This window comes from Lissotriton helveticus, chromosome 1_1, assembly GCF_964261635.1.
Source record: "Lissotriton helveticus chromosome 1_1, aLisHel1.1, whole genome shotgun sequence".
In the NCBI taxonomy this organism is placed as follows: domain Eukaryota; kingdom Metazoa; phylum Chordata; class Amphibia; order Caudata; family Salamandridae; genus Lissotriton; species Lissotriton helveticus.
In genome coordinates, this window is record NC_136057.1 from 1180787464 (window position 1) to 1180815325 (window position 27862).

General features: G+C 42.6%; 1 protein-coding gene across 6 annotated transcripts in view; it reads right to left on the minus strand.

Moving 5' to 3' along the window:
• PHTF2 (putative homeodomain transcription factor 2) overlaps positions 1-27862 on the minus strand; it is a 488580-nt gene that overhangs the window by 290293 nt on the left and 170425 nt on the right. For all 6 annotated transcript variants that reach the window (XM_078679193.1, XM_078679174.1, XM_078679164.1 and 3 more), the window contains one exon: positions 20080-20146. The gene's annotated coding sequence lies outside the window, so the exon portion shown is untranslated. The remainder of the gene's footprint in view (positions 1-20079; positions 20147-27862) is intronic.

The following is a 27862-nucleotide window of genomic DNA, read 5'->3' on the forward strand; positions in this document are numbered from 1 at the left end:
TGAAGAAATGAGTGTGCCTGCAACACAAGTACTCCAAGGTAAACAATGAATTTAAAATCACTACTACATACTTCTAGAATTCTTGTAACCATTCTGTCTAAAACACTATAGTTGGCTCCTGAGTTCGCGCCACAGTTATTTTTCATACCACAGAAAAAGCACATGATCAAGATTTTTTCGCATCCTGGGAGTCTTTTGTCAGATATTTCCACTAATGCAGACACATTATTGCATTTCCTACAGAGCGGTTTCACCTCTTATTATCTGCTACAATTGCGTCTGTGGGTGTCTCGCTGCCAAAGTGCCAAGCACGCAAGCTCCATGAAGTGCAAAAGGTTGCTGCCTGCCTGCCTCTTAGATGAAGGTGAATGCATGACAGGGTGCCTGCAGTAACGTCACTGTGTGCATGGGTGTTAGTTTGTGATCTTTCATTGTCGGGCCTGATTAATGTTCTGTGTGAACTACCATGGCTATTGCCCTGTGTGTGCACATATGGTTTTATGTGTGTTGTTTGTTCTATATGTGTTCACACGTGCGTGAAGTATATTGCTGGGTGTATGGATATTCTATGCATCACTACACAAAGGTCAAACCTGTTTGCTTTGTCATTCAAAACCTATTTGGCTATAGGTCTGTTCATTGTGCTCCAAAATGAAACGCCTTAGAATTGTAGAAGCCTAAGTGAGTGTAAAGTTCAACTGCTTCTCTTTTCACTTTTGCTACCCTGTAGTAGCATGAAGACGAATTCTCGCCTCTTACGTCACGTACTTTATGTTGTGTTCATGGAGGGGAGGCGGCATTCCTACTGTTTTAACGTATGTACTGGCATTCTTAATGTTACCTTTCGAACGTAGAATCCCGGGGCTGGTCAGTTGGATTTTGCACGCAGGGGCCAGTTGTGTACTTCTTGTCCTAAATCAACTTAATACTCCTTGTGCGTGGGCCTATAACTTCGCACTTGTCTTTAATTTCGCAATATTAGTATTTCAGCCCCACCTCAAAGAAAAATTATGTCATAAATCATGTAAAAAAAAAAAAGTAAAAAGGGCTCCCGGTTCGTATAGAGAATCTTCGATTGTTTGTGACATTCCTTGTGGTGTAATAATATATAGTTTGCCTTTAATGGAAAAACAGATCTCGCTTTGGGTCACTCCACATGATGCACTAACCTTTTTTAACCATCACCCTCCACCGTGCTAGTTTGTGCTCCAGCTGAAGTGTGCTCCCCACCCATCTGACACGAAGTAAGCTGCTGCAAGAGTCGGACGCGCTGGTGGGGAGTCGCGGAAGTTGGGCAGAGGCGAGAAGAACGCATGTTTCCTCCCACAACCCTGACCCTTCAGCAAAACAAGTAATATAACTGTCCCCAGTGCGTCCTTCAGGCTGCATACACTTTTCCCCAGCAGGTGCATCAACCCACCAAACTATGTTGTGGCTCACGGTGCGTAGCTTCAGTTTCTCTGAGGCAGTTGCACGTTGGCATTTACTGCACTGCCCGGGTACCAGAGCACAGATGGCACTGACGCGGCGCCCACTCACGCCCCAACAGTCCTCACAGAGGCACTGCCGGCCAGTTCGAGCAGCAGTCAGGCGCAGCTGCGTGCCTCTTCGCCCCACCCACTAGCCAGTGAAATACGATCAGCTGCCGGCAGCCGCCGCCCCCAGTACCACAGCTTGATCAGTGCAAACGCAGCATGACTGTCCAGCATGACCAGTTAGTTTTCAGGTAAAGGACCTGACCGCAATGCATGCCGACACTGCACTAACCCCCGACGTGCACAGTGCTCTCCTTTACTCACACACCACAGACTAGTTTTCTGTGCATTACACAGATGTCCATGCAATGAGCCATCTTCCCTCATGCTCTATTTGCACAAAAGGGAATCACGGCAGACACCCCGGAAGATCTGGAATATGGAATACGAAGAAGCAAGGTTGGTCTCAGCCCTGCTTTCAAGGCACCTAGTGTCCATAGATGCAGCTTCAAATGGTGCTCTGTAGAGTCAGGGCGCGACAGTGAAAACAATTCCGGCTTCCCACCTCTAGGCTGTGTTATCTCGGGCAATTCACCATATACACACTGTGCATTAGCACATATGATGTAGAAGTGCTGGCGCCGCCCATTCCTACTCTCCTTCATGCACGCCTTTCCCTAGGACAACCATCCAATTTTACATCAAGTCTTTCAGTTCCACCTGAACTGAAGCATGCCCATCAGCAAGCTTCCCGGCTCAGCTCCTCATTGGGGCTTCTGAATGCCGGCACGCCTGCCTCTTCTGCGCATGTGCGCATCGCCATCCTTTCACACGCTCACCCCGCACAAGCTTGCATCACTGTCCGATAGATACCACATGCCTTCGGGTCCCTGTACTGCCGACCTGCACACCAGTGGGACCTCTACCCCTCACTGGTGTGTGCCACTCCACACCATGCACGCTCTCCCAATCTGAATTACTTCACGCCCCCCTTACGCTGCGCAAGGGCTCCAACACTCACCCCTCAGGGGCAGGGCGGTCATCCTTGGGGACCCAGATCTTCTGGATTCAGCTCTGGATGAGCTCCATGGCAGGCATGGTGGCCGAAGGGCGCTCTGCTGCGCAGGGTACGGGGCTCGCATGGAAGTAAAGTGCTCGGGTAACGTCTGGCTGCTTCGAGTGCTAGCTGCCGGCGCCTCACTGCCTCTGTCCTCTCACAGCCCCTGCGCTGGCCATGCCACCGCCGCCATCTCCTAGTCCACACAGAGCCCTTGCCTTCTCGGCCGGTCTGGGTATCCGACGGCCTTGGAGGTACGATGGACCCACGAGATCCGCGCCCCTTGTTTCCTCCCGGCTATGCAGTACTCGCTCTCTGAAATGTCTGAATCCCGGCTGCTTCCCAGCTGCTAAAACAAGCGCTCGCCATGACAGACTTTTGTCTTTAAGCCCCGGCCTTTTCAGACTGGGCGCCCCGACTTCCACTGGGGTAAAAGGTTCCTTATCTTCTTTATGGGGCCATCTGGACCCATAAAGAAGATAAGAAACCTTTCACTTCAGCAGTAAGTCAAGGAACCCAATCTGAAAAGGACGGGGCTTAAAGAGAAAGAAGAACGTCACTAGGACATCTTCTCCAATGGCTCGCTACCGTTTAGGAGGCCAGCCAATTGAGAAAAGGGGCGGGGCATAACCCTCGCTAGTGAAGTTCACTCAGACATAAAATCTCGCGAGCTCAACTGCGCATATGCGCAGTACGCCATGCGAAACCTAAAAACATCTGCAAGGGAACCATCTGAAGTCAGCGCTTATCCTGAACATCTAGCATGGCTCCAGCTCTCGAGGTCGTGTTCTGTCTACGAATCTTTAGAAAACATTCATACCGGAGACTGTAAAAATATACAAAGGCGAGTTCTGAGCAACAGGCCCAACGAGATTGAAACTATTTGTTTGCTGTAATGCAGACTCCGGGTATGAAAGCCATGCCTCAAATTAAGCTCCAATACTATCTTGATATAAATAGCAATGAAACAATGTTGATTATAGAAACGAATATTTAAATAACTGGATGTGGGCTGTGACATATTTAAGGAGTGGTGGAAAAACAAGTGATCAAGCTCGACGTCATATTCCTTTTCCAGCACTTTTCAGAGTCCAAGTTAGATATACTGTATTATGGCGACTACACAGAATTTGGACTTTGTCTCATAATAATACTTCCGAATGTCCACGTATACAAGCCACACAGAATATTTATTTTTACTGGCATAGTGTGTGTATATGTCTTCATAGGTATAAAGTACGCTAAATAGGTAGATGTAATAAGGTCCTATGTTGCCATCAGGGGTTACGGTGATATAATAAAACAGAATGCCAAAGGCCTTTGCTTACTTGGGGTCTCAGCATTTTTTTTTTTTTAACAATAGAAACTATGCATCCACATTTAGCTGGTGAGACACCCTGATCCCTCCTGCTGTGCAGAGCCTTGTTTGATGAACTTCACTTTTAAGCCTTCACAAGTTTTTCTAGGTATACTGGCCAAATTCCCATCCTTTTTACCCACAAGTTGGGGTTTCTATAGTTACCCATTTGGGATTCCTGAGAATGTAACAGAGAAAAGACAAATGATAGCAAATATTTATGTATTGGGGGGGGGTAGGGGGGGGCAGGGGAGCGATGTGACAAAAGTCTGGTGCAAGAAAGAGCGCATGTTCTTTTTTAAAAATTACATCAAAGAGTTTGCTGTGCCAATAAATATTTAGCACCTTACAGGAACAAGCAGATTTGCAAATAAATATGCTTTTTTACCACAGTGTTTGCATTTCTGCAAGTGGTAGTTGACTGTTCCTATTTTTTGTCATTTCTACCCACTTGCAGTTTGTAGTGGAAACAGGTGTTACAACCCCGGTGACACAAGAAAGCTATACATTTCTGAAAGCTGGCCAAATTCTGAATGCAGCAAAGGGTCATTTGTGTGGATCACTTATAGTCAGAGCCCTGGGAATTGTGCAGTTGTGAGGCTGCTGTGTTTTTCGTATTATTGTAGATTTGTCACATTTGCAGCATAATCCATCATCTGATGCATGATCTGGAGAGTTTAACCCCAAAACACTGTTTCTAGTTTAAACAATTCAAAAGTTACTAAAAATGCAGAGACTAATTTTGCCACAGAGCGGAAGGCCCTTTCCAAGGTTGACTTGTCACCTTACTGTTGCTTGTTACTAAATTGGCGTGTTCTACTGCCACTGATGAGTTGCAACCAATGCCCAAACAGCGGACAAATGACAAAATAATGTAGTAATACTCTTAACAAATGTGCCGCATTATGCTGCATAATTAGATTTCTCTTGCTTTATAAATCATAATTTACTCAACCCTGCAGCATAATTTGGTCCTCCCCTGCCGCATAACTCCAGGAGACCTGCTCGTACTTTTCCCAAATAAACTAATCATTAAACAAACAAAAAAAATGAAAGTAGGAAAAAAACAAATAGGTGACAATGTGGTCATCTGTAATATTTTTGTCCCCATGGGCAATTTACAAAATTAGTATATTGTTAAACCTATCAGACCCTCCTGGTCAAAGGGGTATATACTGTTTGTGGTTGTTCAAAAACATGCGATATCTAGAGCCAACAACTGAGCTGCAGCTTATAATTATATTTCATTGTGAACTATCCATGCACCAATACATATGGTAATATCCGATGAATAAAAACTGGGTATGACAGAAACCTATGCATCTTGTAATGCGCTCAAGATAATGAGTCTAGGAACAGCGGTTAAATGTACTTGTGGGGAACTATTTTTATCGGAGGAAGTGTGGGAATGCTGCTGGTAGGAATTTGTGGATCCCCGCAGTTTCTGGGAACTTTCCCTCAAAGAAAAGGAAGGGAAATGCACAAATGTAGGCAAAGTTTGGAGTCTGCACAGCATTCTGGGTAAGAAAAAGAAGTAGGATGCACACAAGTCACACCAATCTGGATTCACCTGGGTCTATAGGCTTCAAAAATGCCCAGAATTCGTGGGATTCCAAAGTTTCCAGTTGACCCAGAGTCTGAATATGGAGGCCGTTCACTGTGGCAAGTGAGAGGAAATTGGAATTCCCACTTTAACAGCTCCTACATCAAAACTGGATCTAAAAGAATGCAAACATCCCCTCGCTTGAACATGGGGACAGAAATGCTGTAGGCCATGGTCGGGGGCAGCACAGAAAGACTTTTGGGATTTTATGAGTACAAGTGTGGTCTGATGTTAGGATGGGCCAGTCTCAACAAATTCTTTTTTTAAATATCCCTGGAATTCAGTGGGCTTTCTGCAGAAAGCCTACTGGGCCAGTTATGGGATGGGGCATGGTCCAATGCCTGGGAGAAGCATAGCAACCCTCCACTTTTTTTGTTTAAAAAATATTCCTGGTGTCTAGTGGGCTTTCAGCTCCCTATACCCACAGGGGTTGTGGAGGAGGGGGGAAGAATGTGGGTGAGGGGCTGAATGTGGGAATACACCCACCAATCAGCTCTGCTGGAGGTTGGCGGAGTGACTGGAGGGGATGGAAATGTGTATGGTGAAGGAGAGAATCATAAATATGAGGCGTTGGGAGCATGCATAAATATGAGATAATCTGGGGGACCTGGGAGGGGATGGAGCTTGGCGCAGGTCTTGGGGACGGGCAGTTCGAGGTGGACTGAGATATGGGAGGGACCAAGACACTGGGTGGGGGTTGGTCATGTGAGGGTGTCCATGATCTGCATAGTGAGAGGGGCCTGGTGAGAGGTGAAGCGTAACTGGACTTTGTTCAATAATGGCGGTTAGGTTTATTTATATGGTCATGTCTGAGTCCTGTATAATGCTTTAACCTTTGAAAATTAAAAAAATATCCTGACAAAACAATATCTACAGGAGCTTGTAACTGCACTTCCAAACTTATCATGCATACTGAAAGGAGTTATAAGGCTGCAGTGCCAATGTCAACATCCACATGCCATCGTAGATGATACAGAAGAAAAGGTTGAATAGCTAACCATAACCATGGAAGTTTAGTGATCTAAGATATTGGCTTATAACTAACATCTCATAAAGGGAAGACTGAGGGCTTGGTTATGATGCTGGTTAGTTACAGACCTTAGTTGAGAACCAAATCCATGGCTAATTAAATGTATTGGGGATTTGTTATGATAAAGATCAACCCTCACATGAAATCTGCCTCCATATCTACTCAACGGACGTGCTGTAGATCCCAGAGTTAATCCTTGGACCATCTATATGCCTAGTACATCTGAACACAGTACCTAGCAAGCACAGCCTGATGCAACTCTGAAATGCGTGTAACCACTGGCCAGTACCCCATTCCATAGTACCGCCGTGCTCCGGTAGTGGGTAAATTGTTACAGAGTGTGTTGTCTGCCTAACCTTCCTTGAGCGACAATATGTAGAGGCAGAGCATGGTGTTGCGTCCAGTCTCCTACGGCCTAGAGCTTGTAGAGTACAACCTAAACGCTCTGAAAGCAGCTGGTGACATTAAAACTCCCCCTCCAACTAGGTTCATAGCAAGGTTTGTGAAAGGGGAAAGGCTGGATTGCAAACTGTAAAAAGACTGCTACGAGAAAAGCATCTCAGCCAGACGAATGCAATTTCAACTGAAAATTCAGTTTAATAACCATTTCACAAACCCAGTTTGTTGAGCTATCACCTATGTACTTCGTTTTTCAATAAACATTCTCAAAAAACTAATCTGGACCAAAAGCTCTTTTCCTACCCAGCTTTGAAGTAGATTATGTTTGAGCAACAATTCCCCTCGGAATTTGAATGTGAAATACAACTGTTGGGATCCCCTACCCTTTAAGGTCCTGTCTGGAACAAATTGCACAAAACGTACAAAGCTCACTGTTGACTCAGTTCACAGATATAATCCTACACACCCTGTAGCATCCATGTTTACATGGTAAAGGTATCCCATAATCCCAGCTATCTCTGTCCTTCACAACTGGATTTCAGTCGTGCTGCTTCAGTAACTACATATAAAATACTCTTTACAATTTGCTGTTACCATTGGTGTTAGATCAGAAGGACTGTTCTTTCTTTCAGAAGCCAGGTCTCATGAGTTATGACTGAAGACGATTGGCACACTAGTTGCCGGCGTTGGTCAGAGCGATAGAGCAGTAGAAAGAAACCCTTACAGGGCAGCTAAGAACAGAACTCTAAGCAAGGGAGTGCTTCTGGTGTGGGAAGAGTAGATACAAAATAAAGCACAGTCCCCAGTGTATCCTCATCTTCCAACAGCGAGTGGGTCAGTTACCTTTGCGCCACCAAGTTTCATCACGTTTGTGTCTGTTTGTTTTCTACGTCCAGGGGCACATTCAGTGGGTAGCGGTCCGTTTTTCATGCTATTGTACTCCAGACCAGACCACATATCGAAGGCTTGTATCTACTTGACTTATTTCCATTGCAGCCTTACCTGCGTCATTGGACATCTAATTGACTGACAGTGGCACAGATTGGCTGCAGGACAGACTTCACATGTTATCTCAAGTCAACGCCATTCAGAATTACAAGGCAAATTCTTGTGGCTATTGGGGATTAAGAGCAGTGGTAAAGCAGTCAAAGAGGAATCCATGTCGGAGTATGTTGTCCAATGTTGTTGGTCATTCTTCTGGTTTGTTTAAGTACAAGTCTTGCCCTCAAGTAAGTTCTGAAGGCTATCTCGAGAGTACATTAATCTACTTTAATCATATGGGATGTTTTTGTAGAACGTTAAGACACCCCGGTACTTCAGTGCACCTTACAGAATTTTCAAACTTTCATACTAAATAAAGCCAATTTTTGGGACATAGTCACACAGACTTAGCTATCTAGTTAACATTCTCCCCATCATCTCCAGGAAATGGTTTGGTAATAAGTTCGATCAATGTGTCTGTTTGACAATTAAGGTTAACTGGGAAAGCTAGAACATTGGATCTCGAAAGAAAACAACCACTGAAGACCACAAGCCTCCTGCAGTATGCCCCACCTAGTTACAAAGTGCCTGTTCTCCGGCTTTCTGTACAAAATTAAGGTTTAGTTTAAAAGGTGTGCGCACATCACGTTGAGCTAGCCTGTAGCAACACAGTGGTGAATGCCAAAACTATGATGGCAAAAACAGTGGGAAACGTGTTCATGCGCACTACACAAGTGAAAGAGAAATCAGCTGAAAAAGGCATGCTAATAATGCAAGTACTTCACAATTTAGGTAACTTCATAAACAATCTTTTTTCGTGGAAAACAATTTAAATGTAGTTGTTGTTTCCATCCTTGTTGTTAATTTCTTATGTAAACTCTGTATTATCTGTTATACTAGTTGTTTTGTTTACCTTTCTGTTATGAATAAACTAAGTAATCACGCATTTGCATTGGCTGATACCTTGATGCACAGCGAAACCAAAAGGGCGTTTTCTGTTTGACTCAAATCTTTTGTGGTTTCACCTTCTCCAAGACCTTGCTCCTAGCTGAGGAATAAATGAGTGACTATTCCAATACAAAAATATATGAACTCAAGTCTTGGTGCACAAAGCCAGGATTTTGTGAAGCTATTATCTTGTCGCTGGAAACTTCAAGTGGATTACCAGCCACTCCTCGTTTTTTTTGTTATTTATAGCAAGTCTGCGGCTGAAGGTATGGATTAAACTGCATGGATAATATTGGTCAAGAAAGCCAGATGCCGATGCCAAGGCATAAATACACGTCAGAGTGCAGAGTCCCTAATCATCTTGAATCATATAACTGCTAAGTTGCTATGCTGTGCTCAACACATCCCACTTTGGGTCAACACATGATCTGTGTGGTTTTTACTCTACCGTTGCGGCTTTCTAATTAGGGAGATGGCTACACTGCTGACAGTTCGACGCAGCCCAATTCCTGAGACGGCATCTTAGTGGTTTTGCTTATGCTTTGCAATCTTGTCTGAAAATATGATGGTATTGAAGTACAAAATTACTTTTGCATTGTTCCTGCGGTTTGACGGAGACACAGAAGAACAAGTTAACATCTGCGTTTCTGCAGTTGGTTATACAAATGGCATTTAACTTAAAGCTCCTGTGTCTACAGTTGTACAGTGTTTGGCTCTGAACGCTTCATTATTCGCCCACAAAACATGTTGAGTCAGGAAGCGGCCATACCCTGGAGCTAGGTGTTTGCCTTGCAATTGGCCCATCTGTTCGGTAATACCGAGTGTGGTCTGCCTGTGCCTGCAAAGGTATCCTTCCACCTCTGGGCTGGCGGGCAAAACAAGCCTCTCTCGCTGCTGTCATGAGCGGAGTCTGAGAGGGTGGGGCATTTTTAAAGACCAAATACTACCTTTTAAAGGATGATACTGCAAGTGCAGTGGTAGCCTAAACATAGGCTTTTTCTGCGTCCATCTCAAATCAGGGCAGGACTGGCAGCAGGAGGAAGGGTTCAGACACCTCCCGTTGGTGTTTTTGACGATCTGTATTTTAAAGGATTTTTTCCACACTTGCTTGCTATTTGTTTCATGAATTTCCTTTTGAAACTGTTTTTATATGATCAACTATAGTTGGCCTGTGGGTGAAAGGTCGCACCTGACTTAATGGAGTACTGTAACCTTTTATCGCCACAATTTTCCTCAATGTTATTATTAGCTCTTGCATGTAAGATTTTATAGAGCAGGACCCCAGTACATCTTGTGCATGAAGTCTGAAATATTTCAGGTGCCCCTGTGTTAATGACACAACCTGAAGGCATGTCCTTGGCTAAACACTGGTCCCAATCTAGTCTTCGTTGAACAAAAAAACCTGGTGTAACGTGGAATATGCTGGTGAAAATCCAAAATGTTCTTTTTTCCTAGAAAATTGCTGTGAGTCTGCTGTTAGACAGGCTAGTGTGCAATGGCTGTAAAATCCATTCCCATCCTGACTGCCTCCGTAAACTAGCATTTGTAGATAGCACAAAGACAGAAATAGTAAATGCACTGCAAAGACAACAAACACTCTAACAGAACGCAACAGTACTTTTCTCGTGGACAATAAAAGCTAAAGTTTGAGGGCGTGGAACAACTAGATCCCATAAGCAGAGGAGGGGACTGTGAATTACAACTAAAAAGGGTGAATCCCCCGGTCTATGAGACTTCCACAGCTGATAAGGGAATCAATAAAAATACGGACATACACATTTTCCTGCTGTAATGCAGAACAACCAGAAAGTTTTTGCCAAGGAGTTTGAGCATGAGAAGTTCAGAAGGAGTTAGAACACAGACTACTCGCGTAATTGTCACCACTCCCTCTACCCATCTACTCTACAAATCCATCATGGCTTGCCCATAAACAAAAGATGAGAGATAAGGTGGAACATGGCTGGTTTCTGCTTTTTCATGAACACTGTGGGTTTTCCTGAATAGGCAATAGCTATGCCCTGAACTGGGGGATGTTTTGCTTGTGGGAATTTTGAATTGATATCGTTTTGTGTCTACAGACAGACACAAAAGGAATACATAGGATTCTCACCATGGACTAATCAAGAAATTCGTCTCGAATCTGGGGCAAGTACAATTACACGTAATTTGGACAGTTACATGGGAAGCTACTTATCCCCCTATTAAACTCTCATTCCACCATTACCGTTGAGACTTGTGCCAGTAAACGGGCTCAACACTCCAATGGAGAGGCTGGCTAGGCCTTATTAGACATTGATGAAGCAGACCCGTAGATTTCTGCAATCTATATTTTATTGTGACCAAGAAGGGGTATTTTATCAGAATATTAGGTTTTTAATACTGTCCTGCAACAATATGGTGGTCAAATATTGATCAAAACAATAACCACAATATTTATTAAGTATGGACAGATGTATTTACAAATTGTACATCAACATCTCTCTCTATATATATACACACACACATTATATATATATATATATATATATATATATATATATAGATATATATATAGATATATCTATATATCTATATAGATATATATATAGATATATATATATATAGATAGAGATGATGTAAACATTTTAAAAATATATATGGAGAGACAGAGAGACACTCAAGATGCATAGATGTGAAGTTAACAATAGTAAATCTGTACTCATGCATATATACCTACATGTACAATACTATGGTAATCTATATTGTCACAATCATTTGGAAGGGCAAATATGTTTTCCTAGATTTTTTCTTTCTTTTTTTTTTAACAAACTTTAATGAGTTTTCCAGTTCATAACATTTCTATTGTATCCCCCTTTATCACAGTCAAGTAATCTGCAGCAATTAGCTGCTGTAAGATTACATGCATTACAATTGGTATAGTCACATATTGCTCGTGCTGTACATTGTTGTGTGTATAACCACAACAGGTTGGATGAACTGCCAGGATCTCCCTGCCTAACATTCTGGGCATCCTGAGGGCAGGTAACTAAGGCCATGAAGTAACTAAACTTCCCCCCTCCCCCCTGCTGACGGCCATGGAACATGTGTCAGGTTAGCCACCCTTTGGGATCTCTGCATATTTACATAAGGCGCCAGCTTTGGCAAAGGAAAGGACCTGTGCTTGCCACCAATTTGGCTTAATTTGTGGCCGCGTTTGGGAGACATGCTGCTATGACGGTGAGCTAAACTTTGGATCGGAGAGAGAATTCCCTGGACTGGGGCTAGCATAATGTTCCTGCTTGTAGTGAGGATGTTATGCTTTGACTAACTCTTTTGTCTTCATGAATTCCACAAATCTAATGCTTTGAAGGATTCAATAATATTCTTCTTGAGATCTTGATATGCAATCCAACAAAGTGATTCACAATAGTCAGGACACGTTTGAGCAGAGGGTAGGGATGCCTCTGAAGTTAGCACCTTGATGAAAAAAATCAATGAAAGGAATTTACTACAAAAAAGTGCCTTTGTATTCAAAATAATGGTTCCTCGTCGTGGTCCTTAGGCAGCAGGAGACTGCAGGAGGAAGACATGGAAGTATGTGCCCTACAGGTCTACCAAGCAAAGCCAGTACCCTACAGCACAGCTGCAGAACTAGTTCAGAATGTAGATGGTTAATACGGGCAAAAGGGATCTTCACATTTCCCTTAAGAACATCTGATTTGAGTAGCAGATAAAACGCTCTGCTTAGCTCAGCTGATGTTTGAGGGCCCATCAACAGCTCCTCAAGGAGTACATACATCTTGGATAATCACGAAAATACAGACGTTTTAGGGTAACTAAGGCTCACTGGGTGGCATTCCTTTCCCTCATGAGGATAGGCCACTTTCTGCAATTGTAACAAAAACATGCTTTTTACACAGCACTTGCTACAGCAGTTTTCTATTTCATAGTTCTGTAACAGTTTTTACTTTTGCCAATTTTTGCCCAGTAATCAGTGTTGGCAGGAAAACAAGCAGTGGCAATGTCAACAGGTCCCGCTTAGAACTGCAATTGTGTCCACAGTCACAGGCGAGTTTTGGCATGAAAGCCTCATTATATTTGCAGTCTGTCACTCAAAAATCAATTCAGATGGACTCGTTCTAGATTTTGCCACGCAGGCCGAAAGGGAGCGTTTCTACTCACTAATCTAACAAGCATTTGCAATGCAATAGGTCTCGCATTAACGAGAGTGTGAGCAGTGTCCACGATAGCGAGGCCCCAATTGAGGACCCGTTACCTAGAAGATATCGGATCGCACTCATCTCGTGCTGATCAACGGAAGGAATTCTTGCCTGATAATCGTCTGTTCCATATGCCATTGAAGTGCTGCCACTGTGCAGATTTTATACACCGTCATAGTGTGGGTTGTATTCTCATGTAAAAGGCATGTAATTGTTGTCCTGAAGATGAACTCTGAATTTAAATAGGGTTCGAAACGTCGTCGACCTGATCACACTATATGCCTATGAATTGTAAATATGATTGGAAGAAATAGTGTGTCCTTTCAACTTGTCTGTATATATTTATGAAACACAGACTGTATATACTTGCCTCTATTTTCTTGTTTGGTTTTCCTGAATGTGTTAGTCAGGCATCGGCTGGTGTCCTGCTTGTATACACACTACATTTTGTATATGTATTTTGATATACTCCAAATTAAATACTGCCCAGCTGGGCAAAGAATATAGTACCTATTTAGCCTATATTTATTCTCGTACATCCCCTATTGCTTAGGGACCACTGTTCTTTGAAATAGGAAAACAAGCAGTGGCAATGCCAACAGGTCCCGCTTAGAACTGCAATTGTGTCCACAGTCACATGCGAGTTTTGGCATGAAAAGCCTCATTATGTTTGCAGTCTGTCACTCAAACATCAATTCATCCATCCATGGACTCGTTCTAGATTTTGCCACGCAGGCCGAAAGGGAGCGTTTCTACTCACTAATCTAACGAGCATTTGCAATGCAATAGGTCTCGCATTAACAAGAGTTTAAGCTATTGACATTGCAAATAAAGCCTTTTATTTTTGTTTTTAAATCATAAATAAAAGGCATTGTCATTTACAATGCCAATAGCTTAAACTTGCGTAAATGCAAGACCTATTGCATTGCAAATCCTTGTTAAAGGGAAGACTGCTGTCTACCGCACTGGCACGAGTTCTGGACTAGCCTAGGAGCAGCGCTTTCATGATAATATGGCACACTATTCATTTTTGCGTCATGAACACCTTTTGAAAGGAACGCTGTGGCACAAAGTGGAACAGTATGCCCAATGAATAATACAGGTCCTATTGTGTAACGCATCCTGTGGTTTTAATACTAAAAAATAATGCTAAACCTCTACAAGACAGGCAATAAATAGGACAACCAGACCAGAAACACGGAAACAAAGTCATCTGGTCCAATGGTTCCTTAATCTAGTGCAACATAAAATGTAAACAAGGAATAAACAAAGAGAATTTAATCAAGGGAATTGACTCGGGTATATTTCTTGAAAAACATAAAATAACTCTGCCCTAGTACTAAATACTCGGTCTATTTAACAATCTGGTAAACAATTAAAAAAACTATGCATCAAATAGGAGACACAATCCCTTCCCCCTAAATGAGATCAAACATATTCTGAATTAAAAACATGAAGCACAATTCCAATGTAAGTATTTTCTCTGTGGGTGGCGAAGCCAGCGTGGTACTGTGTGAACCGATATAGGAAGAGCTCAGATCAACACTCATCTTCTGGGGTCGCCATGCTGGCCCCAGAGTGGAGTGTGCCTTAATTGAGCGGCGACCCAACAGGTGAATTAAAGGAACATGCGGTTTGTTCCAGATGAAAGAGGATACAAGATGGCATCAGGTGATCTGTCGGCATTGCAAGAAAAGCAATTTTCATTTAAATTCACTGTATATCTGGAAAGAAGCATTTGTCCGCCCCATCTTGAAAAAACCTACGGCAAACCCCTCGGAACCGGGCAACTACCGCCCTATATCCTTGCTTCCTCTCTTAGGAAAAATACTTGAAGGGTGGATCAACAAGCAGCTAAACTGCTACCTGGAGGCAAACGGTATTCTGGACCCTTCACAGTCCGGGTTTCGGCAGGGGTATAGTACGGAAACTGCCCTTCTGGCAGTGACAGATTCTTTGAGAACAACGGTGGATGCGGGCGGATCAGCCGTTCTGTTTTTGCTTGACCTCTCCGCGTCCTTTGATACCATCTCTCATACAAGGCTTGCGGAGAGGCTAAGCTCCATTGGCATTGGTGGTCTAGCCCTTAAATGGTTGAGGCACTTTCTGACTGACCGTTCACAAACGGTCATCATGGGCCCTCATCAAGCAGTAAAAACATCATTAGATAAAGGCGTTCCCCAGGGCTCCTGCCTTAGCCCCACTTTTTTAATATCTATATGGCCCCTTTGGCTAAGGCAGTGGAAGCTCTGGGGTTCGAAGTCATTTCGTACGCAGATAACACCCAGCTGCTATTTAACATCGGCCAGAACCTGAAAGTAGATAGACTCCGTTTTGTCTCAGGAATTGCCGCTATATCAAACTGGATGACCCACAATCGTCTCCAGTTAAATCCGGGCAAAACGGAAGTCATGCTTCTAGGGAAAGCCACAGCAGTTTGGTCGGAAGCCTGGTGGCCATCCCATCTAGGCCCGCCACTAAGGCCCAAACAGTGTGTTAACAACCTGGGCATTAAATTAAACCACACCTTATCTATGCAAGACCATATAGCGTCAGTCTCTGGGTCCTGTTACTAGAGGCTTAGGCTATTACGGAAAATTATACCTTTTGTTCCTACGGAGCATCGCAAAACCCTGACCCAAGCCTTAGTCCTTAGCCACATGCATTACGGGAACGCCTTACTGGCAGAGGTCGGAAGCACCTCTTTGAAGAAATTACAGGTAGTCCAGAATACGGCGGCCAGGCTGGTCCTGAATATGCCGGCTGGCTCCTCATCGCGCCCTATCCTGAGAAAACTACACTGGTTGCCGATAAAACAGAGTTTTCTTTAAAGTTTGCTGCCTGACGTTCTGTGCTCTCCAGGGACAGGGCCCCAAATATCTTCAAAGGAAACTAAAAAGGTACACCCCTAGTCACCCTCTAAGATCAAGCGCGCTCCAGCTACTTCAGGTGCCCCGTATTAGGCTCCAGAGATCTGGAGGTATGGCTTTTTCCTATCTTGCCCCTAAGTACTGGAACAGTCTCCAAGCTCATTTACGAGAATTACCCTCATATTTGAAATTCAGGAAACAGTTAAAGGCATTCTTGTTCTAGGTTTCCTTTTCCCTCCCTACGCTGTTCACCCTACTGGAGTACTCTGAGTTAAGCGCCAAGATGCCCCCCGGTGATTCGAGCGCTATATAAAAGAGTGTAACATAACATATCATTTGAAATAATGTCGATATACCTGCAAATTTGATATATCACAAAGCTCTTGTGGACCAATATTGGACACCCCTGCTCTGAAGTATTCCCTAAAGAGAGCTAATCTTTTACACAATTAATATTTGGCTTCATGTGACTAACACGTTTTATGATAACTAAACCTGTATGCATAGAACCATTGTAATGAGTTATTTATTCACACGTGGAAAAAGAGAAACATTAGATAATAAAAGCCTGGTAATGTCCAATGAACAACGAATCATAGTTAAGTCATCCAACAGGAAACACATTTTAAGCCAGATGTCACTCCTGAAACATTAGCAAATCATCGGCAATGTGACTAGTTTAACTATCATTGTCTCTCCATGAATACGTCAATGATGCCTAATTAAGGAATTCATATGCAGATTAGGTTTAAGTGGTGTAGGTTTGCCTTGTAGTTATACTGGTCTCATTTCAATTCATGCTTTCAATCAGTCGCTTTACAACCAAGCATATTTTCAAGGAAACTGTTATGGTTTGAAAAGATGTTTTAGGGTCTGTGTGAAAACATACACTATAATGACAAATACAGTGCCTCACACCACATCAACTATGGCTGACAACTAATCTTTATGAATAATTCAACAAGAATATTTGGTGGATGTGAAGTGAAAGACGAAATAAGTACTTTGTTCGTTCATTTATAAAATTCATGATACAATAGATTTTGTTTACATCTTATCTGTACCTTCCTTAGTTCTTACTGCTCTTCAGAATTAGTATAAATGAATTGAATATGTCTATTGGTATTAGACGTGGGTAATTTCAAACAATCTTCAGTGTCTTGACATGCCTCAAGCCTGCAAGAGCACTTGACAGTTGGAGCCATGAACACGCCCCGCTTCGAAGTCGACATGAGCTTTACTCCACCTCAACGTCGGATGAAAGCTTTCCTTACACGTTACCATCTAAAAATTGTTTGAAATTACCCAGGTCTAGCGCACCTTGTTTGAAGTAATTACTTCACCGCAGCGTTGCAACAACTTGATTGTACTTGATGGTGCTGTAATACGTATACATACCTCCATTTGCCAAGCATTGACTAGCAAGCCATGAATCTCTCTGGCTGCCCATAGGCTGTCAACCCCTCCCCCATTGTCCTGATGAAGACCCGCATTGACCACTCAATAACGCATATATTGGGTTGAAACGTCGATGGCACCGCCTGGTCCAGATCAAGACTCTGCATACAAATAATTAATTTGGATATAGTAGCAGTCATTGTCTTTTGTTAAACAGTCTGGCCTTCCATGTACATATTGCTACCACTTTGTATATAATACTCACTTTATTTTTTCACTGAGCACAATGTCACTCAATCAAGCAGCACTTTAAATGTCACAAAGTGTTGACAGCATTTTATTATTCTATGGGTATATATAAATGATGGAATTTATATTAAAAAACGTAGTACCCAAATTCGCAGTATTGTTTGTGTTTTTCGTGTTCCTTGTCACGTGAATTGTCTCAATATTGAAATATGAGAACTTGATTGAATGGTCCAAACTCTGGTAAGCTTTGCTGCTGTTACGCGTGTTATTGCTTTTTTCTTTTTGTTGCCTAGCATATTTACGCTTGTGTTTTAAATTGTTCTCAGAACTTCCTACTCGCAGCCTCATTTAACTTTCACTCTACCGGGTTGGACAATCAATCCCTGGCTGGCCCACTGTATTGGCCTCTTGAGCAATGCTGCTCTTTGATTATAGTGAATTCTTAATTCACAGTAGGTATTTTTGCGATAATTCTATCCTGTCATTTCAATTTCCCTAATTGTGGGCTATCACTGAAGCACAATGTTTTTTGCGTGCTTTTCTGAAGCACATTGTTCTGTGGGTGTATTTTTGACTTGCACTACGGTTTCCCTTCAATGGAGGTATTTTGCCTTACTTTCTTGAGCACTGCCACGCTCTTTTTCTTCCTGGCTCAGCCTTGCCTACTTTAGTTACAGCTAGTAATTGTTATTAACCCTCTTGTTTCCAGACCAGTGGTTGTGAATCTTGAGAGCACCCTGCTTAATCTTCAGCTCAGTGTGACTATATTTTGAGTGGATGGCCTCCTGCCACTGAATCTATCCAGACAGACAGCGCCCTGATGAAGGTTGACTCCATCGACTGTTTACTCATTACATCAAACACATGTATACAAAAAGAAATCATCTTCACTCATTTTTGATTGTATGTTCTGTATGCTAAATGTTTTTCTGTCTTGTATTATTGTTCTGTATAGTCTTGTGATCAATGTTGATTTTGTTATCATTGCACTGTGATATATTATGTGTTGCCAATGTGTTTGTATTAATTGTATGGCTGTCTCATACTTGTGAGTGCTCACTCACTCAATACATACAACTATTTTATTGTATGAATTATTCTCCATATTAAAAAAAATATATATATATTATAGACATACTGCTTTAATATATGAAGTGTTGTTTTGGAGAAGTTCCCGGTTGTGTTTTCCATTGGCAGATAGGGTCCGACCACAGTCAGTGCGGAGCCACCAAAGTCAGCAACGAACTCCATGGTGCCACTGACTGCTGCATAAAGGGTGCAAATGGCACTGTGGGAAATACCAGTGGAAGTCTGTGAGACAACCCAAAAGGACCTATGGTGCCAGGAGATACTGCCGCGGAGACCATGGCCCACCTGAATACTTTTAAATATGGCATTCTTGTACAATGCTATATTCAAACCTGGCGCCGGAAAGTAAGGGTAGGGTTGTGCGCTTGAAATGGCGTTGACGCCAGGAACTTTGTAATGCTGGACGCAAACGGGTTTGAATTTGACTTTCAATCAGATCCAGTTCCTAAGAGGCACCTGAGGGGAAAGGAGAACCCCCTCGGATACTTACATCTCTTTCTTCCCACTACTGTATTCTATCGTCTTCCAGTGATGGGAATGTCCCCTTGGCCTGGAAAATAAAGAGTTTGGCTTCCCTCTCTTTAATGGCTTCTGGGGCAGTCTTTGACATGACTTGCGGGTCTCCCGAGTCATGGCCGAACCTCGACAAAAAAATGATTTACCTTCGGTAATACTCTTTCTGTTGGATACTCTACCTAACTGCAGATTACGCACCTTTGGAATAATCCCGAGGCACCGGACAGAATCGGGAAGCTTTTCAAGCTGTGCTCCAAGTGAGGAATCTGAGGCTAGACCGAGTATCCATCAGAAAGTGTGTGTCAAAAGATGGGATTTTGTTGTAGACTCCTGAGATGATCAATCACTTTGGTGGTCGATCAAAATCTTCACTCAGGCTGGTGTGTGAGGACCTGTGTATCCGCGAGTTAATCCTATATTCATGTGTCAAATGTTAGAGGTATTGAATCCAGGTAAAGGTGTGAGAAAAGGAGAAGCCGAGATACATTTTCTCAATTTGTGGTAATTCTGATGGATTCCACATGAAATACAATCATTTTATTTAACCAACATTATAACAGCAGGAACTATGCTAGTAGTTCAAGTGACTAAGTTGGTGGCTTCTAAACTGATCATCCTCTTATAAAAAAGTAAAAGTCTAGTAAAAGTCATCGCTGGGGAATAATGTAGCTCTTAATTTGATAAAAATGCCTCATGAAGAAATGATAGGAGAGTAAAAGTGAATGTTATAGAAGTCAGTCGACTACATTTTATCAATAGCCTGTAGATACTGTGGGACTGATAAATAGTAGGGACTGTAACAAGCAGATCTTCAGTGCAGTTTTGTCTGATCTGGAGCAAGATTCATGTAGAGAGAAATTTTACAGTTCAATGTTTGAGCATATTGAAGGAATGTCTATTGTAATCACCTCTTCCAGTGCATGGTAGGTGCCATTCTTGTCGCATCCCTCTGGGATCCAAGTTTAGCCCGCAACACTACAATATGAAGAAACAAAAACAAGAAATAAATTCTTCATCATCTTTTTTTCTGTGCTGTTTTAACAAGCCAAAACAATGCAAACACATTAAATGAACACTATTAACACATAACAAGCTACTGTAAAAATTATCAAATTCTAAATGGCCCTCTAGACAGCAATTATAATCACTGTAATGCAAAATGCATCAACAAAAAGTATCAACAATTTCTATAAAATGTAGGCAATATTTTAAAAACTGGCAAATTAATTTCTGGATATAAATATTCCCGCCGAGTCATAAAAAGGGGCTAAAGTTCTAATCAAAATGAAATGTTTTCTTATGGACTAGCCATAGTAACGTGAAAATATTGAGTTTCTATCAATGATGTTGATATTGATACCATGGAGGCGAGAACAGATGTACCACAATACGCACAATTAATTAAAAATAAAGTAAATCTTTAATAATGCCCACATTAAAAGCACAATCCATAGCCAAAATGTTTTTTACTTGATTGCACAATGTAAAGGGATACCATGAGAAATGTATCTGACAACACAAAAAAGTTGTAAGATCAATGTTTGTTCCTGCGCTGAAGTATTATTTTTGTCCTCAGGCAGGGCCTAAAGTGGGGTAAAAAATGGGTGTGTGGGGGGTGTAGGAGGTGTGGGGGGGAAGGGGCGTGGCCAAAGAAGTGCAACTTTGAATCCTTTCCAATAGAAGTGGACTATGCAATTAGGAGCGTGGCTTAACACATGTAAACTACATACCTGTGCTTCATACAGCGGGCAATTGAATTAGTATTTCAGTGCCATCTTTCTGTTATTGCATTCAAGCATATAACAATAATGGCTTATACCCAAAACAAGCCAGACCTATTACCTATGCCAATACTTGTTAGCAGTATCAGATAAATGAGTGACAGTACTCATATTCAGAATAGACAATGTTTCAACTCTGAAACTGAGACTGCGAATAAAACACAGCTGAAGTCTGTGGAATGGGGTAGTTGTCTTCAAAGTGTCACAATCGTTCCTCCACTTCCCTTCACACCACTTTCCCCTGAAGCCTCTCTGCAAGACTCTTGCGTCCCTTTCTCCCCACATATTTCTGAAATCCTTCCTCTGCATGGTCCACACCTCACCTCTTCTTTCCTCTGCACCAACTCTTTTCACCACTCTCCTCTTCTGCAGGTACTTCCTTCTGTCTCCTTCACTTCACCATCCTCTCACACACATACAGTGCGCCCAATCACCTGCCAGCACTGCATTTTCTTCTACTTTCACCCTGCCAAAAGTGCAACAGCTGTGTACCTCCGTCACATACTTTGACATATAATCACAATTGGCTCACCATTGCTGTGTGTGCCCAGTGGGGGGTGCAAGGATTGGATGAGCATGTATTCTGAACACCTTTATGACACACTGACATTTCCTCTCGTCTTAACACTTAATCATGGCCTTTTTAAACACCCACATACAACTGGAACTCAAACAGATACCTACAGAGAACCTCATTCACAGTGCGCACAATAGAAGATTAATATACTGCATGAAAAAAACTAAAGAAAAAAAATCACCCTGGGAGAAGTAAACACTCTTAGGAAACCATGGGAAATGTAAACATGAGCAACCTCAACCTAACCGACATGTATTACCAGCATGGTTTTGATAATGAGAAATCAATCAGTGTTTTTGGCCTATAAAGACCATCAATAGAGGGCCCTATAAGGACCCGTTTTAAAGTCTGATTTTAATTACTGGGGTTCTGAGACACAAAGGGATCGATTCCACTTAGAGCTCTGTCCTGAAGTCGCCAGATGCCCCGAGGTTGAGCCATTAAGGTCTTAAGGCCACAAAGACAAACATGTTTTCCCTACCCATAATCCCTAGCCACTCCACACACAGGGCACTGACAAGGAAGCGATGCAATCAAGAGCACGGGACTGCCCGAACGCCTAATATAGATATTTATTTTGATGTGCTAGAGACAAGAGGCCTTCCACAACAATCCGATAAAGTGGTCTATTGTATAAAGCAGTCTGTGGGAGAGACCGAAAAATGACACAAAACGCAACTCGCATTAGATTGGTACAGTCAGCTGCAGTCCCATCTGTCCCGCCACGAGCAGTAGGCGATTAGGTAATGCCCATCATGCAAGCAGATCATAATTAATCCTAGATTTGATGTCAACAAAGTGTGCGGTGTTGGTGAATGACTAGCATCATACAAATGTGACTCCTTATCTGCAATAAGTGGCAGCACGTGCAGAGTAGTTGTTAAGTACTGGTACAGAACTGCTGACACGATATATAGCTGGAAGTGGCCTAATAGTTGAGAAAAAGACCTTCAGACAGTCCAGGCTTTTAGGCATCAGCACCTCATCTGGTTAGGTTTTGTTCTGCCTGCTAAGCTGCAGGTCCCCTCCTCCACTGGATCTTTAAATCAATGTGGGGATGAGTATAGAACAGAGACTGTTCTTATTCCAAGATCAATACACAGCGCGGGCTCGCCTGAGCATAGTCGACATAGAAGAACATTTCTGGCTAGAAAGTCGCTATGTTGAGCCTATTTGCTCTAGAAGAGCTTTATCGAATCACGCAATTTTTGAACTGTGATCAGATCCAAATCCAATATTCATTACACTTGGTAAAATTGGATACAGATTACGTGGAAAATGTGCCTGGTGGAATTTCATATAGCGGTCTCAGTTAAGGTTTGAAACGGTTGTATGTTTTTTCTACGAACTCCGTTGTAACGCATGCCTTTACCACGCATGCGTTACAACGGAATACTATTTACACGCCTATCTTTTTCCACGTATTTTAGCATGGTGACGTCATAAGAAAAAAAAAAACGACCGTTTCCTTCCTCTGCGATGCCGATTATCACGTCTAAAGGTGAGTGTTTTTTTTGGGGGGGAAGCCCCCCCCAACCCCCCTTTTTTATATGTACCCTTTACCACACATGCCTTTACTACGTACCTCGTAGTAAAAGTATGCGTGGTAAAGGCTGTCGTTGTAACCACGCATGCGTTGTAATGCATGCGTGGTTAAAGTTTTCGTTGAAACGGCCTCGTTGTAGTGGCCGTTTCCCGTTTGAAACAGCGTAAAAGAGCCTTACATCTAACTGCTACACCAATGTCGCATTTCAAAGGAGTAGGCACATGTGTGATCTAGCCACCAATAAACAATTTGGTGAATTTACTGCAAGACGTCTAAAGCAACAGTACGGTAATAGAAAAGATATGTTTCACTACAGTCCAGCCCCAACTGGGAGAGGATGTAGTCTCACGGCTAGACTGCCGAACTTGGAGCTGGGAAACCAAGGTTCGAGCCAAGGAGTTAACTCCACATCCTGTGACTCTGGGCAATTCACTTAATCTCCCTGTGCCCACCAAAAAAATGAATGTGTCCTTGTGTAACGTAACTGGTGGTCATGTAAAGCGCTCCGATACCTTTGGGTCGACTTTGCTCTATATAAATGTGCAACAAAAAAAAACTCCAAGTGGGAGACAAGCCACATCAGCCAGTGTCAGCACCCAGTCCACCCACTGCACAGGTCTAACTGGGAATACATAGAACTGATAGGGAAGTAATCAACCAAATGCTAGGTGTACGCTGCAAGTGAAGCAGTAAGAACTGGCCTTAGGTTTAATCGTTACTCACTGGTGAGTCAAACAGGGCTCTCAACAGACAAGGTGAGCGGAGACACAGGAATGCTCTTCTCCCTCGCCTCCAGAAAGGAGAGAATGACGCAGAGGTGGTGTAAATAAACTCAGTGGGTAGGTGTGGTCTCAGTCCCAGCCCAGCAGTGAAGAGGATTTAGACTGACTCTAGTGAAAACAGTTAAGTGACGAAGCAAAGACGAATGCCAGGGGCAGCAACGCTCGATTATTAAAGACAGGCGAGTATAGTAAGTGAACAGCTCATGTACTAAGGGATACACGAGGAGCATCCGCAGGTGACTACATCTCTCACATGGGCCATCACAGGCGTGGGAGCGAGATCACACATTGTGTGGACTCAGGCCACCACAATGCTCTAGTCCACTGACTTCATTGGTGGTCTCTGCAAAAATGTCATGCAACAGCTGGCAGGTTTGTGAGATGGCTGCTGTGAAAATAATTGGAAAAAGAAACCTAAAATCGCAAGCTTTAAACTTCTCCACCATTGCATCTCTTTCGATGTTGCAGATAAGTAGCTAGTTAGGTTTACGTATCGCTCCCTCCACAGGGCAAACCTAGATGAGAAATAACAGAACAGAAGGAAACTGCTTACTGAGATGGACCTGATGGGCAGGTGTGGCGAGAATGGGTCACTTTGTGTACTGCTCACAGCACTAAAGGAGCTTGGTGGTCCCCATAAAAGACACATTAATGCCATTTCATCTCTTTTCTGAAGTGAAAATATGTAAGAAACTGATACAAATCTGTCGTTTTACAGCAGCAAAGGGCAACCTGAATCTCACAACCAACTCCAATGGTATCTTTTGCTTTGGTTAATTATTTTCTTATCTGAAACAAAATGATGTAGAATCTCTAAGATATGCCTTTTATGATTTTGTACTCGGTTGTCTTCTCTAAGCAGCCACGTAGGTAGGCAACCTTCTAGGCCCACAGCCTGTCCACCAAGCTGCACAGATGTTAACTGATATCACCTCATCTCTGAGAGTCTAGCTGACATTCAGACGATAGCTTTGGTCTCCCAACAGTTCTTTCAGTATTCTGCGGAGCACTAACCTTCCTTGGTAAATGAAACGTCTTAGAAGTGACACCAGATCTAATGGCTTGGGTCCCACTTTTACACTGTTTGCTGACAGGGGCCATGGATTTTCTGTCCATGGTCCTGGACACAGTTCAGACTGACTCGCTATAAAATGTCATTTTCGGGCTGTTATGCAGACACTGCCTTTGTGCAACGTGATGTCTGTCACAGCAGGCAGCGAGGGTGCTAGATCCAAGCAACAGTATCCAAACAACCGGCGAGGTGAACATTTTGAAGACTGCGCCCTTGACTGTCGTCAGCTTTCCTTTGGTAGCAATCAGGAACAGACAAGTATGCAAGTTCTGTCTAGAACTCACTCCTTTCTCCATGACAGTGTTCAAGAATGACAAATTAGCAATCACCTACGAAAAAGACTTCCCAGAATTTGTAAGGGGAGCCATGTCTCCATACTGCCTCACCTACTAAAAAGACCTCCCAGAATTTGTAAGGGGAGCCAAGTCTCCATACTGCCTCACATCAGCGTCTCGGTCTCCGCCCAGAACCCCCAGAATATTACAGCATGAGTTAGGACATTTTGATGCACAGAAAAGGAAATTTTATGGCACACTTTGGAGTCGTTTTGCGGCATTTTTGCAGCACTTTATTTTAATGACATTCAGTAGTTATGCAATCTTTTTTCTACTGCCTTGGTTATACCTTTTCATGATCAATCAGATCCTTGACATCTGACAAAACATTTACAATAAACCAAATCAGGCATATAATATTTAAAAGTGCCTTGTCACCATAACCAACTCCTGCCAACTATTAGAGCCTAAGCTTTGCACGAGGCAACCTACAGAAATACCGATTTAAATTATGAATATATACAAAATGACAGCTGGCAAAACAATATAACAACCCTCTAACAAGGGCCTAAAATGGATTCTAACAGTGCCAATCTTCCACCCTCAGGGTTTCTCAAAGGAGGTACACAGCACCAGCAATCTTTGACAGACATGGTGATCTGGGACCTTCCATGAAATAAAATACCAGTTCGTTGTATTTAGCAGAGTATAATACAAATCCTCCTTTAAAGGCATATTGGCTTTAACAAATGATCACAATAAATACGTCAGGCCTACTTCCTGTGTCAACCTTTCAAAGTAAACACATCAGACCTTTGGCATCTGGCAAAACTGTTTTCAGTGCACCTTCAAATAAATACAAATTTACTGCTGGTAGCAAAGCATCACGCAACCTCTTTCGAAAGGGCCTACCAAAGATCATCACACAATAAATCTTCAACTCCAAACGTTTGTCAGAAAGTGTGACAAACATACTGTAATCTGTCAGAATCCATGTAGCGAAAGATCGGTTTAAAGCTTTTAACACGTTCCAATAACAACCCGCCCTTAAAAGTGTATTGCTTTAATATGCTCTTTTCACAGTAATTAGGTTAGCCTTTGTCATAAATTTTCATAATAAACAGATGAGAATGAGAAAATCCAACTACTTTTTCTAGTGAACCATCTCCGGTCTACAGCCTTTATTGTGAGCTTCAGCTGATCACCTAAACCAACCCCGGTCTTCTGCATTGGGCAAAAGCTTTTCCACAAGGCAACAATGAGAAATACAGTCAAAATTAAAATTATATGGAAAATTGGAGTCAGCAAAACAAAATACAACCTTCTTTAAAGGACTACCAAGGATTATCACAGTGCAAACTTTCTATCCACAGATTTTGTCAGAGTGGGTAAACACCACCAAAATACTTATCTGTGAGATTCCATGTAACAAAAGAGCCGTCTACAGCCATTAACGAAGTGTGATAAGCAGCCATCTATAAAGCTCTATTGGCTTAACAAGCGGTTTTCACAGTAAATAAGTGTTGCCTACTGCATTTTCATAACCGATCAGCCCTTCGACATTGGGCATAATTTTCCCAGATAATCAATGAGGCCTACAGCCTCTCTGGTCTACGGTGTAGAGCACACGTATGTACACAATGCAACCACCAAGCACACAGTCATAAAATATAAATACATATAAAAGTTACAGGCTGCAAACAATACAGTGCTTTTCAACAAGTACAATCCATGCAGCCTTTGTCAGTGGAAGCACACAATGTCTGCACAATTTCATGCTATACTCCTGCCCACTGGAATTATGCGATTGTGCAGCTTCTGTGATTTTCATATTATCCATATTTTGCTGCATAATCTGCAGATTTTAACATACAGAAAAATTCTAGCTCAAACGGTTCAAAAGTTACTAAAAGCTCAGTGATACGTGTTGCTGCTCAGTGGAAAGCTCTTTGCAAATATTGACTAGTCACCTTTCTGTTGCTTATTGCTATAATTGAATATTAAATCAGTACCAATGAGGTGCAACTAATGCTTAGTGATTAACAAGGGTAAATACGACAAAATATTATCACAAAATGTGCCGCATTTAAGCTGCATAATTTGCTTTTTCTTGCTTTACTCAAACCTGCCGCCGTATTCGACCCTCCCCTGCCGCAGAGTTCTTGTGGCCTTGGCTTTAATCAAGGAACCAACATGTGTCTACACCAGACCTAAGAGCAATTACAGGCCGCCAGGGGGCAGCATTTGATATGCAAGTAAACTGCGCTGTCATCACGGAACGGAAAACAGTTCGCTTTCTTTTACCAGCTTGCAATACAAACCGTGAATCCATGTATCTGTGTTGAACTCTTAAAGGAATCCCGGGCTACCTTTACGACATACAAAAGATGGATGCCTAATGAATCGACAACATTACAGATCTGTAAAAATCCATAGCGCCCAAGTGAGCTTCGTCGAGGTTTTTATGCCGTGTTTTTACTGAACACGTGCTACTGGCACTGGTTACGTTAATGCTAATCAGAGTACTGACCAGGCATGAACACTGTCAATTAATCAAACGTGGTGCTCACAGTTTCACTTTTGCACAACATGCCCATTCTAGTGCTTCCTGCCATCAGCAAGTTTAAAAGCTCGACCCTGAGGCAGGTTATAAACTCC